Source organism: Triticum aestivum, chromosome 6B (genome assembly GCF_018294505.1).
Source record: "Triticum aestivum cultivar Chinese Spring chromosome 6B, IWGSC CS RefSeq v2.1, whole genome shotgun sequence".
Taxonomy (NCBI): Eukaryota; Viridiplantae; Streptophyta; class Magnoliopsida; order Poales; family Poaceae; genus Triticum; species Triticum aestivum.
The window spans coordinates 365531779-365539005 of record NC_057810.1 but is presented as its reverse complement, the minus strand read 5'-3'; positions in this window follow the sequence as shown (position 1 = coordinate 365539005).

Below are 7227 nucleotides of genomic sequence, written 5' to 3'. Positions count from 1 at the left end.
GGCATGCTAGGGCCAGCTGGGCAGCGAGCACGCCCTAAACAGAGCGCTAGGCGGCACGCAGAGCGCATGTTTTGCATGCCAGCACGCCCGGGCGAATGCCCTAAGCGCTAACCTTCATGTCTGACGTGTAGTCCTTAGTAGTTTGAAGTGTTACCACGGTTTGGCTTGGATCCAGGTGCAGTAGAAATGGATTTGTACTGCTGGCAAGTTTCTCGACAGTAATTTTGGAGATTTACTGTGGTCACACCACTGGGAGTTAAGGGCTTAGCTTTGGGGGTTTACTTACACTTACTAAGGTAAATAGGCACAAGAAAAAGGAGCTACAATGGAGCTAGTAAAATGGTAGTTGCTGTAGAAACTACCATTTTTGTCCAGAAATGAATTTATTTTATGTGGCCAAAATATTCCAAAGAGTGATGAAATATTTTTGCTCAGAAAGGTGCCCTAGGGTCCAAAGAATAATTGGGATTTCTCTCAGGATTTTTGGGGCAAGAAAAATTAGGGTTGCTTTGGAGCACAAAGGGCTAACTAGGGTTTTGGAGGGCTAAATGAATATTTTTCATGTAAGAAAAATATTCCAAGCAATATTTTGAGATGATCCTGAGGTGAAATGATGGTTTTGAGGAGGAGAGGGAGCACTTCGGTGAAAATCAAGGGCTACCCAAGTGGTTAAGTCCAAATGAAATGATTCAAAAACTCCAAATTCAAAAGCAACTCAACTGAAAACTAGGCAAAGAAAAGAGGGCAAAAACCAGACTATCACATTCTGATGCGACTCGCCTCGTGGCAAGAGAAAGGTCTAGCCTGGTCTTCGCCAGACGAGCTGACAGCGCTCCAAACGCGCATTCAGAACATGATAAACAACAAAATCAAGCTCGTCAATGTGATCCAGGTGATGCTTATTCGCCGGATCCTTCCGTGCCAAAGCCGGACTTGCCATCTATGGGAGTTCAATCCGGCCAAGCACCAGACCCTGCTGGAGCTCTTTGGCACTAGACACAAAGACATCTGGAAGGTGCTCTTCAAGTCCAACGAGGCTTGGCCGGCCATGACCGAAGATCACGGGCACGACTTAACCCACTCTGCTAGTCCGGTAAGTTTTTTCATGCTTTCAAGGTCTACCCTTTACTTGCATACTCGAGGAAGGCGTCTAAGCCTCCCTATTGATTCTTTCAGGCCTGGACAGAGAAGGCTGAGCGGATTAACTGTCCGGCTCCGCTGCCCGAGGACCCAAAAATCCCGCTTGTGACGAAGATGCTGGTTCTGGTGCCTTATCAGGCACTGGAGAAGAAGGCCAAGGGGACCAGAGGTGGTCTCCGTTGCAAGGGCACTTTTCAGACGCGACTTCCGAAGACACCAAGACTCATTCCTCCGTCGTCGAGGATGACGAGGAAGAGGAGGAAGAAGAAGAAAGTTGTTCCCCCCCTGAGGGGGGAGAAATAACAGGTCAGCCTCCACGCATCTTCAGGCGAAGGCGTCCAAGAAGGGGAAAGCTTCCCTTCCGGACATCTCCAGCGCGACAACCGACAACAGGTCGGAGTGGCAGCCCAGGGACAAGCCCCTAGCCAAATTGTAAGTATCCGGACACATTCATATATCCGGCCCCTCTACTTCATTGTTTTGACGTGTTGAATCATGTATTTGCAGTCCGGCTCGGTCCAACCTCAAGCGGTCATTATCTTCGGAGTATTCGCTGGACCCGGAGGCGATGGATAGCGGGACCCTTCCAGCAGCCTCCTCTCCCAAGGACATGGATGGCACCGAGGCATCATCCCGAAGGATCCCATGCCCAGTAGATATTCATGAGGCCGTTAGGGAGGCGCCGGAGGGTGAAGCCTCGGCCGCCAGACACATGGGGGAGCAAAACCCCATGGATACTGACGACGGGGGCCATATCCAATTCGGCCCCCAGCCGAATACAATTCCGGAGACCCATATGGCTCCGAAATCAGGCCATCTGCCTCTTTCGAAAGAAGGAGGTGTGCCTATTCTACTGGTGACCTCTGTACATTCAGAGGCACCAGATAATTTGCTAGAAGCGTAGCGAGGCGCTTCCACTGTTGAGGAACACCGCATCCTTATGGGTACGGTGATTGAGAGGATACAGTCCGCGAAGGGCAGACTGACCGAAGCCTGCACTATCCTTCTAACAGGCTTTGAGGTATGTCAATCAACTATGTGGAAAGAATGTCAAAGTATAGATAGTAGACCCTGAGAAGTTGTCCGGTGTTCGAAAAGAAAACCCGAATAGAGGATCAAATAATTTTCGCAGGAGACTAACCTAAAATGTCAATGTGAATAAGCAGGTGTCGCTGCTTGCTGCGACCTCTCACACTGCTGAGGTCTCCGGACTGGAGCAGAGTCTAGAGCAGACGGAGGAGGAGCTCGGCCACGTTAAAAAGCAGTTGGAGGATAGCCAAGTTATGCAATAACCTTGTATATATTTAGGAAGGATGAATGATTTGTGCTGACAAAAGTGCCATTTGATTTGTTAGGAGCGGCATCCGAGGTGGAGAGCCTCTAGAAGGCGCTGGCCGAGGCCGAGGAGAAAGCGGCCAAGGAAAAGGGCGCTCATGAAAAGCACGAGGCCAGGGTCAGTGAGGTCCAGCAGGAGCTCCAGGATGCCAAGAAGAAATGCGATTCCTTGGAGCACAAACTTGCGGATCAAGATTCCGAACTGGACAATGCCCACCAAAACGCACACGATGCCCGGGTTGAAGCCCAAGGCGCCCTCCAGGAAATCCAGGTGGCCAGAAAAATCGCGGCTGGTAAGGCCTTTATTATGCAGAGCAAATATGTGAAGAAAAGGTTCCTTTTACTGACCCAGATCTGGAGTTCTCTAGGGGCGTTTGCGGATACTCCGCACAGCGTTTCAGACACTGCGGAATTCTTTCGAGCCGAAGAGGGGAGCTCCACGGAGAAGCTATTTTGGTCGCAGTACCTTGCACCAGAATATCCAGTGCCCTTTACCGATCGGCTGAAACAGCTGGTCGAGCTGCATAGGGTGGCCGAACTAGCCATGAAGGATTTAATAATCTGGCTATGGCCTGTCGAAGTTACGCCCAACAGCTAGTTCGGGCTCGTGAAGTGGCTGGTCAATGCCTTCCCTCGGCTTGATGCTATCAAGCTCTCGGTCTACATCGAAGGTGCGCGCATGGCCTTCGCCCGAGTCAAGATGCATTGGGTGGAGATGGATGCCGTGAAGGTTGCGACAGAGGGACCGCCGGCGGGCAAGGAGCCCTGCACGCCCGAGCTGTACTTTGATAGTGTCCTGGACGGATCCCGCCATGTGGCGGAGCAATGTGGTAAGGATGTTATCTTTGGATGAATACATTCATGTTATCCTGTCCTGTACTATGAAACAAAATCATTATGTCATATAATGCTTGTTATTTTAAATTTTACCTCCTGTGCGGCCGTTTTGTTAAATCTGAGAGTTGGCCAGTCGTCGCCTTCCGCCCCCACGTAGGTAGCACGGGGGTGTTTGGGATGAATCTAAACACTCTTTACTCCAAAGTTCGGTACTTAAAGGAGGTGTTTAGCTCAACGAACAAGGAAATCCGACTATGTGGCTTTATCACCCTCACGTAGCCATAGGAGTTTGATAATAGAAGTTTAGGTGCAGCCCCTAGTGTTTGGAAGTCCGAACTTGGGATGCTGTAAACACCTGATCGGATAAAAACCGAGTCATCGCATAATGCATAAAAGCGCTAAAGATTTGTAACCTCTCGAACAGCTGACCGGCTCACGCCGCATCATGACAGTCAGTTTTCGGCTTTCTCTACTAAGGTGCTCATCTGGATGAACCAGGACACAATCGCAGTAGTTCTCCCTTTACTACCCTAGCTGATATAGCGGAACATAATGTAGTAAGCACAGGAGCCGGGCAACCCAACTATTGACCAAAGACATGATCAGAGCCGATGCATATAATGCTATGAGTTCGAGGTGCCGAACTATACTGTGAAAGTGTTCGGGCTTTGTTGCCATATTATGGAGCATAATGAAGCCCCTAGTGAATTAAGGCTTACCAGAGTGTATGGGTGCAATTGATAAGAATATCAAAAAATAAAAGTGAAGCAATAGGCTAATGCCACAGAAATTGGGCCGCAAACTATTTTCCATTGTAGTTTGATTAATATGTCAACGCGTATTTTGTATGAATACGCAATAAGCAAAAGGGCTATTTAACATGCCACAAGCAAGGGAGAGCTGTGTGCGGGTCCTCAAAAATAGGTATTGCAATTTTTAAAAGAAACCACCTTGAAATTCCCCCATACGCCAATGCTTCTTGCCGTCTTGGTGTATCCGTCCCTCTATAGGTTCGTAGATTTTACATATAAAAGAAACAATCCGGGCCCATCCAGTTTGGACCGTATACTCGATCGTCCATGTCAAATCTATGAATACACCAAGAATTTCCTGGACGGGCCAAGTCGACGAACCTATAGAGGGACCTGATCAGGTCACCCTGAAATTCCCCCATACGCTAATGCTTCTTGCCGTCTTGGTGTATCCGTCCCTCTATAGGTTCGTCGATCAGGTCACCAGGAAGGACCTCGATCATGTCAAATCTACGAATACACCAAGAATTTCCTAGACCTGGGAAAGACCTAGGTATAGTGCTTTTTTAATGCTTCTTGCCCGGATTTGACACGATTTGACATGGACGATCGAGTATGTGGTCCAAACTGGACGGGCCCGGATTGTTTCTTTTATATGGCTTCTTCCGCTGACCGGACTTAGAGCCACTGAATCCGGTGTTGACCGCTGTGTCTTCGGTGTTGTCACCATTTCTTCGACGATTTTGTCTATTGCATCGGGGCTTGTTGTTTCTGCCTTCAGAAGTGCCAGGTTCGCTTGCATTGTTATTGCTATGAGCTAGCCAGCTATCCTCGCCTGCGCAGAAGCGGGTCATAAGCATCGTGAGGACTGCCATGGACTTTGGTTTTTCTTGGCCGAGGTGTCGGGCGAGCCATTCGTCATGGATGCTGTGCTTGCAGGCCACTAGGGCTTCGACATCCGGACAGTCGAAGATCTGGTTCTTTTTAGTTAAGAACCTAGTCCAGAATTTCCTGGCTGACTCTCCGGGCTGTTGAACTATGTAACTTAAGTCATCGGCATCCGGAGGCCACACATATGTACCTTTGAAGTTGTCGAGGAAGGCATCTTCCAAGTCTTCCAAGCTGCCAATGGAGCTTTCGGGCAGGCTGTTCAACCAATGCCGAGTTGGTCCCTTGAGTTTTAGCGGGTGGTATTTGATGGCATGAAGATCATCATCGTGGGTCATATGAATATGGAGAAGGAAATCCTCAATCCACACTGCGGGGTTTGTTGTCCCATCATATGATTCGATGTTCACGGGTTTAAACCCTTCCGGGAATTCAAGTTCCATTACTTCATCAGTGAAGCAAAGGGGGTATGTGGCGCCTCTATACCGGGCCAAGTCATGACATAACTCGGATGGAGTTAGTTTGTGGTCTTTGCTCTGGGCGTGGTTATGTTTTCCACGTCCGGTCGGATGCCCATCATCGCGCATCGGGGCACGCCCCCGCGATCCATAGATCGATCTGGTCTGGCCTGCTCTATTTTCCAAGTCGTGTCGCAGGTCATGTGTGTATCCCCAGTTGTTGTATTTTTGTTTCTATAGCGAGGTAGTGCGGGCTGGTGTTCGGCTCGAGCTGCCGCTTTGTCCCGGCCACGTGGTGGTCGGTCGGCCGCATTATGCACTGGTAGGACAGGCTCCAGCGCCTCTTCATTGAATTGGGGTTACATTTTGCACTTCGGATAGGTTTTGGTTGGGGGCTCGAGGCCATATTCATCGGCTGCCAGGACATCAGTCCATCTATCATTGAGCAGATCTTGATCAGCTTGAAGCTGCTACTGCTTCTTTTTCAGGCTCCTTGTAGTTGCTATTAGCCGGCGCTTAAAGCGCTCCTGTTCGATGGGCTCCTCAGGCACGATAAAGTCTTCGTCGCCGAGGCTCACCTAGTCCTCAGAGAACGGAAGGTAGTTACTGTCATCCGAGTCCTTGTTCGTGGCCTGTTCGTCAGGGCTAACTCACCCATTTTCCCGTTCATCCTGTTCGGAGGTTGGCTCAACGGGGTCTTCATTGTCTTTGGCATCGTCCGGAGTATTGTCTTCTCCTATGATGGTATTGCTATTTTTACCACGGTGTGTCTTAGAGCGGCGCCGCTTACGCCGGCGCTTTGGCTGTATCTTAGGAGGCTTATCCTCAACTGGATTTTCATTGTCGCCGTTGTTCTCTTTGGGTGTATCCACCATGTATGCGTCATACAAGGAGGTGGTTGTCCAGCGCCCTATAAGCGGTGGTGTTTGTGCCTACTCCTCTCAGGCATCGTCGTCCGTACCGTTGATATCTTCGGGGTCGTAATCGAGCATGTCGGTTAAGTCCTGGATAGTGGCTATGCAGTGGGTGGTGGGTAGGAAGCAAATATCATCAGCTTCCAATTCAAGCCGGATATAGTTCGGCTGAGAGTCTCCTAACAAGGAGAGTGTCAGGACCCCGAATCAATGCCACATCGATCTAGCATGTAACACCTCATATCACTTTGCAGCCTCACACACGGTATTCCCACGGGTGTCGCCTTACCTTTGCCCGGGACCGTTTGCGCCTTTTGGCACACATATATGATAGTGTCGCTAGCATCCATATGATAAGGAGCCCGGGCTGACATGGCTAGTCATAAACCCAAAGTGGCAAAAACCTATAGCGACAGGTATCCATGACCCAGCATCGAACATGTCGATCATCAGCGAGTGAATCCAGGCTGTAGCACTTGGATAGCAGGACTCTGGTGAACCGGGCTGTAGCGGGCTAACAAGACTCCGGTATTCATCGCGTGACATTTCCCCGAGGGGACATATACAAGAACGAAGAAGGACACATGCCGGCCAGCCTAAGTGTTCCGGAGCAGTAGCAAGCTACCATGGCTCAGTGGAAGCACTAGGAGACATTTCCCGGTAAGAGAGGCTACTAAGGATAAACAGCTAGATAGTCAGATACCACACATACCAAGCATTTCAATAACATACACACAATATGCTCGATATGTGCAAATACAACATGGCATCACAACATGACTCTATAACTCAAGTATTTTATTCAATAGGCTCCAAGGAGCGAGATCTTACAAACATGGGTCTCAGGACCCAACATTCAGAGCATACAAGTCAAAGCACAAGCGGAAGCTTAACATGTCTGAG